Source organism: Melanotaenia boesemani, chromosome 5 (genome assembly GCF_017639745.1).
Source record: "Melanotaenia boesemani isolate fMelBoe1 chromosome 5, fMelBoe1.pri, whole genome shotgun sequence".
Taxonomy (NCBI): domain Eukaryota; kingdom Metazoa; phylum Chordata; class Actinopteri; order Atheriniformes; family Melanotaeniidae; genus Melanotaenia; species Melanotaenia boesemani.
This window is the reverse complement of record NC_055686.1, coordinates 18,899,338-18,912,643: the sequence shown is the minus strand read 5'-3', so window position 1 is coordinate 18,912,643 and position 13,306 is coordinate 18,899,338.

Sequence of the window (13,306 nt, the reverse complement as noted above, 5' to 3'; positions counted from 1 at the left end):
AGTATTCCCCAATCACAATTAAATTCTGACAATGGTAATTAATAAATGAATTGCAGGCAAACTGCACATTTCATTGATAAATGCAACAAGGGCATATTTTTCCTCGATTCTGGCCAAACTCTTAAATAAAAAAATATGCACAAGAACAAATGTAAGGATGCTCTTAAGGTAGCATCTCACCTAGTAGCATGTTAGTCCTGTACTGCCACCTTCTAAAAATTCAATCAAATGGTATTGAATAGTTTTTTGATCCTAAAATGTTAAAAAAAAATCAGTGTCTTGTATGTGTAAAGCAAACATTGCTTGGATCCACTTTATATACAATGATTAACTAAAAGCTTGATGCATCCCATCATTAAATTCATCTTAAAGACTTTTTCATCCTAAAACACGATTATAAACACGTCACATTAGTAAAGGAATGTTAAGTTACTGAGTTATGTGAAACCCAGGCCAACATTCCCAATGCTCCAGCTGTTACTCTACATATGACATCTGCCTTCCATCACCCAGATCAATTTTCTCTCCAGGAGATAAAAGCAATTTACTGCTGCTGCTGCTAGTCACATTTAAATAAAAGGCAAATAGATCTAAGTCAGCACCTCAAGTTAAATGAAATGTATTTATAGAGTCTGGGATAAAACTGGAACAGCTCGTATGGTCTTGCTTCAATAAATTCTGTAGTCACTAGAGATGCAATAAAGTCCAAATACAGAGAGAAGAGTTCCCCGTTAAAATATGGCGCCCCATCTGTTTGACAAGCACAGCTGCTCCACAGCCACAAGTCCTCCTGTCTAATGAGATCTGAGGCTTGTTCAGGGTCTGGGTTGTTCGAGAAGAACCCTGTAGGACTCTTAGAAGTGCATTTGTTCAGCTGTTGAGCGACTCCTTCAACTGCAGGTCGAAACCTAACACGGTTACCTGCAGCTGCTGCTGGCCAGAGCGCTAGCTAGCGCCTGCCTACACTCAACAGCTGAGCTTTCTTTCAAGCACCTGTTGGTTTTAAGACCCTGGTGGGTTTAGAGGTTACCCTTTCTCCAGGTTAAAAGAGATGCTGCTTGGTTTACACAGAACTTGACCACACAAGCGCTTTAGAAGTGAGATCAAACATCGCCACTGCGTCACGCTCATATGTGGCCACATGGTATAAAGTTACACAACAGTGGATCCAAAGCTAGAGGCTTTAAAAGGACTGAATTATCAACACATTCTCGTGGGATCTGTCCATAAAAAAAAGGACTTCTAAACTATATTTGTTGGCCAGTTTCATACAAAATGTCAGCTCTGCAACTAATGTAGTTGACCTGTGAAAATGGGCCTAAGTTCGTCACTGCCTGATCAAGCATTTCACGGCTCAGTATCTTCATGACGTCAGCTACACTGACAACCATGATGTTAAACAAACAGGAACCTGTAGATCATGACTCAGCAAACATATCTAAGGGGATATCAACGTGCCAGTTTCACTGCAAATAAGGGTTGCTGAGCAGATCAGTTGGCTGATTAAAGGACTAATGAAAACAAAGTGGAGGAAATGCTTTGGATTTTGCCCAGCAAAGCACATTTTGACCGAGCTTGAAAGCAGGGGCTTTCTTTGAACTAAGGAATTCATCATTTGTATTATCACTGAGGGAATTTGGCCATGAATGTAGTCATGCTTAGCCATGCTTAACAAGCAGAACATCTAAGGGATGAAATTGGATTTCTGTTGACCAAAAATGCCACTGTGTCGGTAAATGTAGTGGAAAAAAGGCTGATACGTGACACTGTTAGTAATAAAGCTGATTTCAACCGTGTTTTGACTTGATGGCTTGGCTGTTTTCCTGTAAAACATTTCTCAGAGATGGAGTTATGAGAGGAAGCTAAAGTTATTTAGCTGGTCTCACATCTGCCTGACTAATCAAATTGTCAGACAACAGCTTCGAGCAGACACGCTTCCTCAACAACATCTGGAACCTGCTATCTTTGCTTCATCAAACATGTCCTTTATATATGGAGTTTCTTTCAGTCTTGGAGGGAAGGTTTTCTTCCAGAGCTTGCCCTGCCAATGACGCCTTCTTGCATACACAAACCAGCACATGCATAATTAAATTTCCACTGCGGCTGTGGTGTTAAATTGCTACTCAGTGGACACACTGCTCAACAAAGAGACAATGTTTTCCCTTCACCAGAGATACTCAAAATGGGTGTCTGAAGTAATCATTTGACCTTCTTGCAAGGTGACTCTGTTGCCTCAAGCCTTTGCATACCTGTCAGAAGGATTAGTACATCACAATCGTCTGCATTGTTTGAGTCAGCACACATTAGCTACGCTTTAACACTTCTTCCTCTACACAGTGATATAACTGTAGGAAAATTGGGTGGAGGAAGTTGGTGATGGTGGAATCTCTCCACTCAAGGCAAATATGATAGATTCCAAGAATATTTAACTTTTTAAATATTTAGAAAGGATGAGGAATTAGATGACTAATAAAAACTGGAATAAAAGGAAGCAAAAAACAACTTATTTTTAAGCTTTGGATCAACATGCATGCCTAAACTTAGTCAAACATGACCTATGACAGGTGGAAAAGTCTTAGAACTGAAACACACAGGAAGAAATAATTGCTGTTTGAGTTTATAAAAACCAAGAAATAAACATTGAAGCTAATGCGGCTTTCCCATGTTTTTTTACTCTAGTTTTACACATGCAACTCTGGCGTCTTGCTTCCAGAACAAATACAAAGATATGTAACTGTCCTCTTTATATTTGTAAGGCTACAATTATATTTCTCTGAGTAAACAACAGTTCTTTATCCTCATAGCCTAAATTTATGCCAAAGTCAGACTCTGTGAACAGGAAGCTGGAAGTGATCCTGATTTACAGTGAGGTTTTCCTCATTACAAGGATAACCACAATTCAGCTCACATTCCTTGAGTGTTGAAAGAAACTGTTGGGAGTTAAGCAAATTACATCATGCTGGGTCAGATTTCCTTGTCACCTTTGGTGTGTTTGCACAAAGTGGATCGAGTGTGAGGGGCTGAGGATCGTGTTTACACAGACAACAGAGCACATGTTCAATGAGAGAACACCAAACCCTGGTATTAAATGTTTGGGGCTGATCTCTTAACTGCACTTATTACATGTTAGCAGTACAAACAGTCTGCTGAGTTCAGGCTATGATAACACAGCACACAGGACAGCGATTAATGGTCCATCTCAAGCAGTGAACTGAGATCTCTGTGTGACTGTGCTGCAGTTTGCACTTCACCACAAGGCCGCTGCTTGTCTTAAACACACCCTGTATGCTTTGCTCGGTATGTTTGCATTTCAGCTTCAGCTCCAAATTACATCACCACAGCTGAGGCCCGATAAGACAGAAAGTGTAATCATCACTTTACGTGCTCTGTGTCAAGTAATGCAGTTACACAGGTGCTTTGAAATGTTTGCACATGTCTGACCTTGTGACAAAGGTAAAGGAGGGTTGTTCAGCATGGATGGAGAAAAGGAAGAAAAGTACAGTGTGAATTTAAACTGTCTATGCTAGCTATTCCATGTGGCATGGGACCTTAATATCACAGACTATCTTTACAGCTGAAGGCAAATACCATTAAAATGAATGGCAACAAAGAAATGAACAAACCAATATAACATGTAGGCAACGCTCATATGCGTCAATGCAGTGGAAACAAACCAATCAATACGGTTGTTTAAATGGGAAGACTTGTAAAAAGCAGTGTTTTATTCAGCACCACAACAAAAGTTTGTAAGTTGAGCAAGACTAAACGTGTTGCATAACTCTGTATTTTTGAGATTGTTGGTGTGGCCTGAACTTATTATGCTAGAGTCAAATAGAGTGCAGTCTTAGTTTAGAGTGTCAGGATGCCAACATCTGCTGATGACTATCTAAAACTGTGCACTTGCAGCAAACATTTAGTGATGAAGAAAGGAGGATTTATTCCTAAACTAAAGTCAAACTGACATCTTTACTAGTCTGTGGTGATAAAGAGGAAAAGTTAGAGGGTCAGCAGCGTAACTACAATTTATTCTATTTGGAACATAAGGAGTATTGAGATTCATGCTAATCTGTCCAATAATACGAAGGATTTCTTTAGATCAGTATTTAAATGATCCAATAATTAATGTGAAAAGGTCCCAATTTTTTTTTTTTTATTTATTTTTTTTATTTTATTTGGGTGACAGCTCTACGCTTCCATAAACAATTCACTATTACCACAACAAATAAGTCAAACTCATGGGGTTACTAAAGGAGAGATCAAGTCATCGCCAAAGTCAGTAAGCCTCTTGGGGTCTTTAATGTCTATGTAGTATTTGGTGATCCATCTAAAAACTGTTGAGAAATATCACTGGGGTTGTACCAATCAATACAATGTCATTACCAGTGCCACAGCCCTGTAACAAATGTCCAGCAAACACACTGGAATGTGTGTGCTCCACATGTGTTAATGGGCCACATTATTGACTGCTCCCTTCCTGCACCGCTGGGTTAAAAATAAAGGCATCCTATTGATTTTAAGACATCATGGAAAAATGAGTCAATGATGAAAGTCCATTTATGCTTCTGGCCTTCCCTGCAAGTTGGGCTATTCTCAATCTTTGTTCAGCAAACTTGACAGTACCATTACGCTGAAGCAAATGTCACATGAAATGATATATAACAGTTTTAAAGTGGTTCATGCTCAGGCTTTGACTTGCCTGTCTCAGTTTTAATTCATGTTGAACCCTTTTTATTATCCTTAGGATGACATTTTTAAAGTCCCTGTTATCAACCCCAGAGTTACAGCCCCGGCTTTTTGTCCCGTTTTTAAGACTGATCTACTATTGTTGTGAATTTTAAAGTGTGGTGCTGATGGTGATGAGGTAAGACATGAATCATCTAAACCTGTCAGCCCTCGCAAAATTAGAGCTTAAATTAAAAACTGTGGTCTCCCAACAGAGTTCTTAAGTTTGTGATTCAACACAAACTAATACCACGCAACTCTTGTTTAACTTTGACCTACAAATGCAGACATGTATTAAAGACAATGATAAAGCCATAAACCTTTCTGACATTTTACTTTTGCATGGGGCATTTCAAATGATACTTAATACAAACGTCTAATGTACTTACAAAAATGAAGAAGGTCCTGAATAAACTTTTATTCATGACAAGTTTCCTTCAACATCTTTTTTTTTAAGGAATAGCGATAAAAGAAGCTGCACAATAATGCAGTGACAGCTCAAACGGTGCTTTAGCACTTAAATTCCAGTTCTCTTGCTTGATTTATGAGGATGCCTCGCAGGGTACGAGGCAGCGAAGACTTCCACTTGGCTCTAAACTAGACCACGGCAGGCTGAATGCAGGCCTCAGTGGGGTTTTAAAACATGCTTCCATGTCCCCTGACCAGGTAAATGTGTCTCTCTGCTTCATGTCTGGTTTTGCACAAAACATTCTTTCCCTTTTCCCACAAGATCGCAGCTGCCAGATACTTCTGGAGAAAGGTTTTACTTCCTAAGTTGTTTCCATACTTTAAACAGGTGTAATTATGTTGTTGTCATCTGCACTGCTGCCATTGGCTCCATTGAAAAGGCTGTTAGATTGCACCGGTGGCTATCTGTTGCAACCCTGATCGTTGGGCTGATAATAAAGAAAGAAATGCAACAGGGTGACCTGCTCAGATCCTTTAACCCTTTAAGTCCTACTGTGTAGTCGGTGACACAAAATTCTACTGGAAAACCAAAACTGGAAATGAGTTTAGTATTTGATATGAATATGATCTGATAGTAAGAAAAACTTCTATTCATATACAGCTGTGCTTCTAATCCATACAAGCCTATTTCAGTATGTATATCTGCATGTGAAATGCTTTCTCCTCAACAATAACTACCCTACAGCTACTCATGAGACACTTGTTCGTTTTTTTTCAGCAGACACTTGCTTGAGAAAATGTCTAAGAACGTCTTTGCAGCCAGCAAGGAATTCATCTTGCCGAAGCTTCAGGGTATTCAAGAACAACACTTCCATCAGACTTGCATGAACCTGTCATTTGCATTCAGCCGAGCTAATACATTAATCTATGGGCAATCAACCAAGGAATCAACCATACGTCATTATTCACAAACATAAAATCTGATTAATTCTGGCAGCCACTTTTCTCAGAGGATTTATTTGATGACATTTAGGACAAATACAGGCATCGGTGGGGTTGATCTGGTTGTTGTGAAAGCAGTAAAATCAGCATATTTCTGTTTGTTGACAGCTGCCAACAGACATGACTGCAGGGCTGCACAAACATGTGACATGGCCAGTGGTCTTCATATGAATGATTTCATGGCATCTTGGCCAGAGCAGTTACACGGTCTACATGAAGGGACAATCAATCATTTTAAGTATTATTGTATGATTTTATGATTGTGCTATGATCATTTGATTTTCAGGTAAGACAAGTAAGAGCTGAAACATTGATTTGTGTCTTCAGGGTTGTTTGAACATATCTGTAGAGAACATCTTTTTTTGTTTGTGTGTGTAAATAAATACATAAAAAAAAATCACAGGAGTAAATTTTAATATTTTCCTTATTGCTTCTCTTACTAAGGTAGAAAATGTGCAATAGTTCAACCAATGAAAAAAGATGAATTCATATGCAAACTGCTTATTTCTCAGTGGTAAACATAATGTTGTAATCAGCATGGAAGAACTTTCAGACAATAAAAAAAAATACCAAACCAGAAAACTTTTTTTCCTGCATGCAGGAGTAAAATCTCATCAAAATAAACATACAATCTGTATCAAGTGGTGTTTTAGATATTCCCATCTTAAGAGGAAATTTTAGTTTGAAGCATAAGAGAACGCCTTCTGCAAAGCCTTGCAGCCACATATCTATCATCCCACTGTTTTCAGAAGAAGGCTGTAGTGGAATCTGTGTTATGTAGCTCTGCTCGCCAAGATTCCCCTTAAATTTCAGCCTCCAACTCAACATAAAGAAAGAGGCACTAACAGCGTTTAGAACAATTGTCTTCATGCCACACAATGTGATTCCATTAACGTCGATCAGCATCCTCAAGACATGGGATGACTCGTTTGCTGGTTATCTTTAAGTCACATAAAGTAGAGCCATAAAGCCAAAATAAGGGCAAAATGAAAAGAAACAGAAACAGAAACAACAGAAGTCATCTGGTAGTGAGCAAATACAACTTGTGGGGAGAAACAATGTCACCATTATGTCCCTTTACAGTATGGTCACTTCATAGAAGTATATGTGAAAGGGTCTTTTGTCCACAACCTCAGCTTGAAGCCAAAAGAAGGCATTAATTAATGATAAAGATATGCTTAGTAATTCAAAAGAAGAGTAAGTAATGACTCAGAGGAATAGCAGCCTTAAAAGGACTCCAAACAACTACAAAAAGACAAGATGACAGGAAAGACAGAAATAAAACCCCCACAATGAGACTCAAACTGGTGATGAAGACAGTAAAAAACAACCACTAGCTTAACACAACCTGACAAAAGTACTGAAGAGAAACAGAAATGAATTCTAAAATTAAACAAATATGGTATAAAGAGCTCAGAACAACAACTGAGACACATAACAACATCTGCTTTAGGGGTGTGTGTTCTTTTTTTATTGTGCCCAGGGGTTTATTGATTTATAAACCCTCCATCTATCACATGACAGGAAATTTGATGAGTAAAGGAAAAAGTTTTGACTATGTTTTTGTAAGGAACTATGACCAGTAAGTCCCAAAAGATACCCTTTTGAGTTAATTACCAATTATTCAATGAATTTTTGTCAGAGTAATAAAGAAGGTTCAAACATTTTCTATGCATAGACACTCAAGGAAGTGTTACTGAAAAGCCATTAGCAGAATAATTTACAACATAATGGGCTGGCAGTTTTTTAAGGCCAGGAAATCTGCCTGGCTCCTCTCGCGCTTTTGATCATTTGTCTTCATTAGTCTCTTTGCAAGAGTCTAACATCCTCACCTATGTGGCTGCAGCACTGAGAGAAGCTGGGGTTAGACCATCCAGCCATCTATCTACACAAGCAGACAAGCTGTCAGCGCACTCTGCACCACTGATTCAAGCGATGATCCTGCTCAAGGGCAATCATTAATGCAAACTGCTGGCAGCTTGAGCACTGTTAGGTCAGCTATCAGTCTCTGCACTCACCCTACTGTGTGTTTTACTGATGATGTCATCTTGGCAGGCCTGTGCTACTTTATTGACCATGTGGGTTAACCCTAATCTTGCATTTGAGAACTTTAACAAATACAAAAAAAGCCCCACCAAAGCTTTATTGTGAAAATCAGCAGCATTAATGATTGTTAAAAAAAAAAAAAAGTGGGTGAGCCATGTCACCATAAATTCCTGTAACTCCTCTGTGACAGCAGAAGTCTCCTGAGTCCTATCAGTAACAGCCTGTTAAGAGGCTTTACCAACCCCCCCCCCTTCCTCCCCTCTTGCCCCACCCCGGCACAAAGAACTGCCTGTTAGGCCAGGGAGGCATCCCAGGAGTCAGCCAAGACAGGTGGCTATCCCCACGGGGTATGTATGTGGGGGCTGGGAGGCTGAATGCTGGAGTAATCAGACAAGTCAAGACAAACGCATGGTGTCATTTCACCAGTGTGGCTTTCCAACTCTTGAACGTGTGCTGGACAGGGTAGGGTTATATAGTTTACTTTACTTAGTCAAGTATAGCACACAGCAACGTGTCCTGTCTTCCAATCAGGATCAAAGGATTAACATGTCATGCTTGACAAACAGAACACACTGCATTTTTATGGATATAAGGGAATAACATTATCTTTTCCAACAGCAGCAGAAAAAGATTGTGCATTGTATTGTGCAAGTCTGGCAATGCAAACTAGGCCTGCTTCACTCCAACAGATAAAAATAATCCCTTTTGAGCAGTTCCTTACATAACCCAGAAAGCTAGGTCTATTTGCAGCATCACTATATCAATGCTTCTGAGGAGTTTGCATCAGTAAAGGTGACAGAAAGGCAGGTAAATATCTAATCTAAACATATTTTATGCATAAATGTGAGGGAACTATTCTTCAACTCTCTTTTGCACAGGTAATTCAAACATCCAATAATAACATAGCAGCAGAGAAGGTCATCACATTCCTACTCAAACAGAAATGCTTCTGTGTTTTCATTGAAGTTCTGGATTTGAATGAGAAGGCTTTAATAGGATGCCAAGGGAACCTCGCCAGTTTTGCATCCTAATCTCCTCGCCGGATATTAGAGGTCCTTTACCTTTTACACCAAAACAGAGTGAGTGAAGTCTTCAAGGTCTTGTTACTGCAGCTTTGAAATGCAGAGGGGGGTTTTAGTGGTACGTCTTGAGGTTTGAACTTGGATGGGCCTGAAGGGAGGAACACTGACTGCTTTGTGTGTTTGTCAGTGTCTATTCTGACATCTTGAAGATTAAAAGTGGGCAGAAGTAGGATGATATAAAGATTAAGTGAAATTGCAGGAATGCAAAAAGTGAACAAAGCTATGAATGTGCCTTGACATGCTTTAAAAATGTTACATAACATTCAGTTTATAATGCTAACGCTATGCTAGCAAGGCTTCAGATTGTAGTGACTACTGATGGGACAGCCTTCCTTTGCAGGGCTGTGATGAGGAAGCACAGTTTTTGTTCTTTCCCAAGAGAATCACATCTCTTTCACGTGGAGGATGATGGTTAATGAGAGAGTGCAGACAGAATCGTTGGGAAAATGAGATCACATGGTGGCGAGAAAGCTGCGCCACTCTGAGATAATGTGAACAGAAATGATGACAGAAGAGCACATAAAAAAACAGCTCATGGGTGGAAAATAACTCATTGAGCCCAAGGTAGCAGTGAATGAACAGTGAGATTCCTCAGCAGAATTTCTTCTGGGGATGAGAAGGTTTGAAAAATTTTTTTTACTTTGAGGTAAACAGAACAAACTTTTCTTTGGAACTGAATCACAGTTAAAGCAAACAAAGGCACTTGTTACAAAACAGAGTAACTTAAGTCTGAAATTACCCTGAGATGAGGACAAAACATTCAGCTAATATCCATCAAATTAGTCAAAAATTCAAACTAATTCACAAAGATCAAAGTTTTTTTTAATCTCTTTAGGTCAAACAGTTGTAACGGTTTCCTGGTGACCCTAAGCTGCCCTCATCTGAACTGAATGGGTGACTGGGGAATTACAAAGTATTCATCCACAGGGAATCATTTTGAAGGAAAAATGTGTTTGCCAACCAAGACACGGGGTCAGCTTGTGTTAAAAAGGTTCTTGAACTCTTGGCCTGTTGCTAGAAGGGCTTCCCATCGACACTGGTTGGCAGTGAATCAATTAATGTGGGAATATCTCAAAACGTCAACATTCATGTATCCAGGTTTCACACAACAAATCAAATCCATTGAAATATTTTCCAATGGAAAATTCTGCATTAAAGCTAAAATAACCACATAAACTTCAAAGAAAAAAAAATCCTTGTGTCTCCTTTATGGCTCACAACATGGCTGTCAAAGAGCAGAACAAAAGTTCAGAAGCTCTGCCAGGGTCAGTGCCTTCTGTAGAAGTCTCTTTGAATCCTCATATAGCCACGGAAAAGGCTTCCTGGCCTGGATAGAAAGAGGAGAGAAAACGGGAGGGGATCAAATAGGCTACAGGCTTGTTTTGTTCTCTTCTCTATATCTGTTGAAGGTTCCCGGCTGATGTAGCCTGCTGTTTAATCTCAGCTGGCTCAACAGCTCACACTGTGGTCAGGAAAAACCATTCGATCCAGAGATGCATCAAAAGCAGGCGGGATGTCAAAGGCCAACTCAACACAGAGTGGGATAAAAAAAGAGAGGAGAAAAGTAGGCTGAAATTCATTGACTTTAGTGTCTTTAGTCTGCACCATGATGTCTTCATCTCCACCAGTAGTGAAGGAAATGCAGGTGAAATGCAGACTTAAGGGGAAAGGTTACACTCTCATGACAAATGATGATAAATTAGCGAATCATTAGTTGCAGACACAAAGGACAAAGAGGAATTTCAATCACTGGAAAACATCATAATAGTTATGACGCATGTTGACATTATCGGTGGTCACAGTGTAAAACTGGCTCCACCAGTTTGTGCCTTCAGGAAAGAACATTTCACAACCAGCTTTTTATTGCATCTGCAATACAGAGTGTTACGATTAAGGACTGTTATTGGTGCTTCTAAACGCCGAAACCTATGTTTTAATCTCAGTTATCTGTCTTTTATAACAGAACAAACCAACCAAGTGTTCTTAAGTTTGTGTGAAGGCTCGTCTGAGTTGTCAAAGTACTAGTGATTTACAATGTGAGATTGCATAATAAAAAAACATATAGAATGTTAGAAAGGAAGGTTTTGATAAAAGTGGCCCCAAGACAGCTCTGGTAGCTTTATGCTAACAACTCTTACACTATAAACGGTTAAACGGAAACAGATTCAATTGTTTGCCTACAGTACTCTTATAGACAACATGAATAAATAACATGACATTATCCTGCAGACTGTGGTTGATCATAGTCTGATCATGACTCTCTGAGGAAATGAGATAAGATTCTTGTTATTTTTGACCGGACAGGACTGTAGTAATCAGCCCATTTCAGATCCTCCATTTGAGATGTTGCAGTCAGTAAATATGTATTTCTGTAAAAATGACATGCTCATGTAACATCAGTTTTGGCCTCACACCACCTAATTCCTGTTCATCCAGATTAATTTTAAGATTTCATTGCCAGTTTTTAAGGCTTCGTTTCATCCTCATAGTTCATACTTACTGAGCAGTATTGAAGACCCAAATTTTCTCATTCTCTGCTCACCTTGATCTTATTATGTTTTATTGCTTTTGGTTATTTGAATTTTTCCAGGATAACACTTTGGTCCAGTTAATGTTATAAATGTGTTTTACACAAATAGATTGAAAGCCATCTGTCTACACAGTTTGCATTTTCTTTATAGAAACATGTTTAATAGCTGCAGTTTCTAAAATAAAAGTTTAAGCTAAAAGCAAAAACAGGGACAAAATGTTGACATAATCTGTAAAGTAATTGAGATTTAATTTGTTTCATCCTGTGAGATACCACAAAGAAATGGCCCCGAGGGAGGTCACATGGGTTTTTCTTTATAGCTAGATCTACATCTGATATATAATACAGTAATTCTTGTGTTTTGGTGATTACAAATAATGACGAGTTATGATCGGAATGCACCCTGACCAGCCTGGAGGGTAAAATGTGCTCAGTCCATCCACTTTCTGTACTTGGCTTTCTCAGATGTTCTCTTTGAAATGTTTGCAGAAGCTTCCACAGGGTGTTTCTCTAAATCTCAGCTGAGTCATTTAAGACAGTGGAGGCAGCCATTGTTAACCTCTAATATTTGCACTCAAGTAAAGAGTCTCAAGTGACTCCCATTATAGTCAAACACATTGGTTCCCAAGAGCAACAAGGTTTCATGAGGCTCTTTAGAAGGGACTTGGATACACACTTTGGCAGGAAGCCAGCACTGCTCCCTCTAGACTATCAAAACGGATGTTTTCCTGATGTGAAATCATAGTAGACTTCCACTTACATAATAATCTGATGACAATTATTTATTTAGTCTCAAACTGGATGCTTCTGTAGCAACTACGATGCTGAAAAAATACATAACTTTGATGTTCACCAAGTATTTTTTTTTGGATAAAGCAAGAATCATTATGTGGGCCAGGCTTTATTCATTTTTCCAAGGCTTCATAAACTCTCAACATTAAGGCCTTCATGCCTGGGAATGTAATATGGTTGGTATAAGGTGTAGACATTCTTTTTAACGTCAGTGATATTGCACACGTTTACATTTTCTTTAAAATAACTAAGATGGTTATAGATGTGTCCACTTTGATTTAAGTTGATGGAAATCTAACAGAGCTTTGAAACAAACCACACACCTGTTGAGAGAGAAGCTAATTAAGACTGAATAGAGTAAGCCCACAGATATTCTGTATCTGTGGCTTCCTGTCTGAGGGGTCTACTTTGTCCTTGGCTTGTTTGATCTCCCACTCCAACAGTCCATATTCATTTGGTAGCATGGTGAAAGTTTCCCAGATACCACACCGTATCAGCTTTCCTTCAACATCCGGCACAGGCCCAACTCCAATGTCTAATTTGCTAATGGATCCCCGCTGGACGCTGCTGCTGTATGATGGCGTAATTATCAGTGCTCAAGTGACGTGACTGAGGACTAACTATGGGAATGAATAAATCATTGTTGTGTACTCTGCTCCTGAACTCAGTAACTGAATTTCTTTTGTTTGCTCTAGCCTGGATGCCATTCACCTGAAGAACAGGG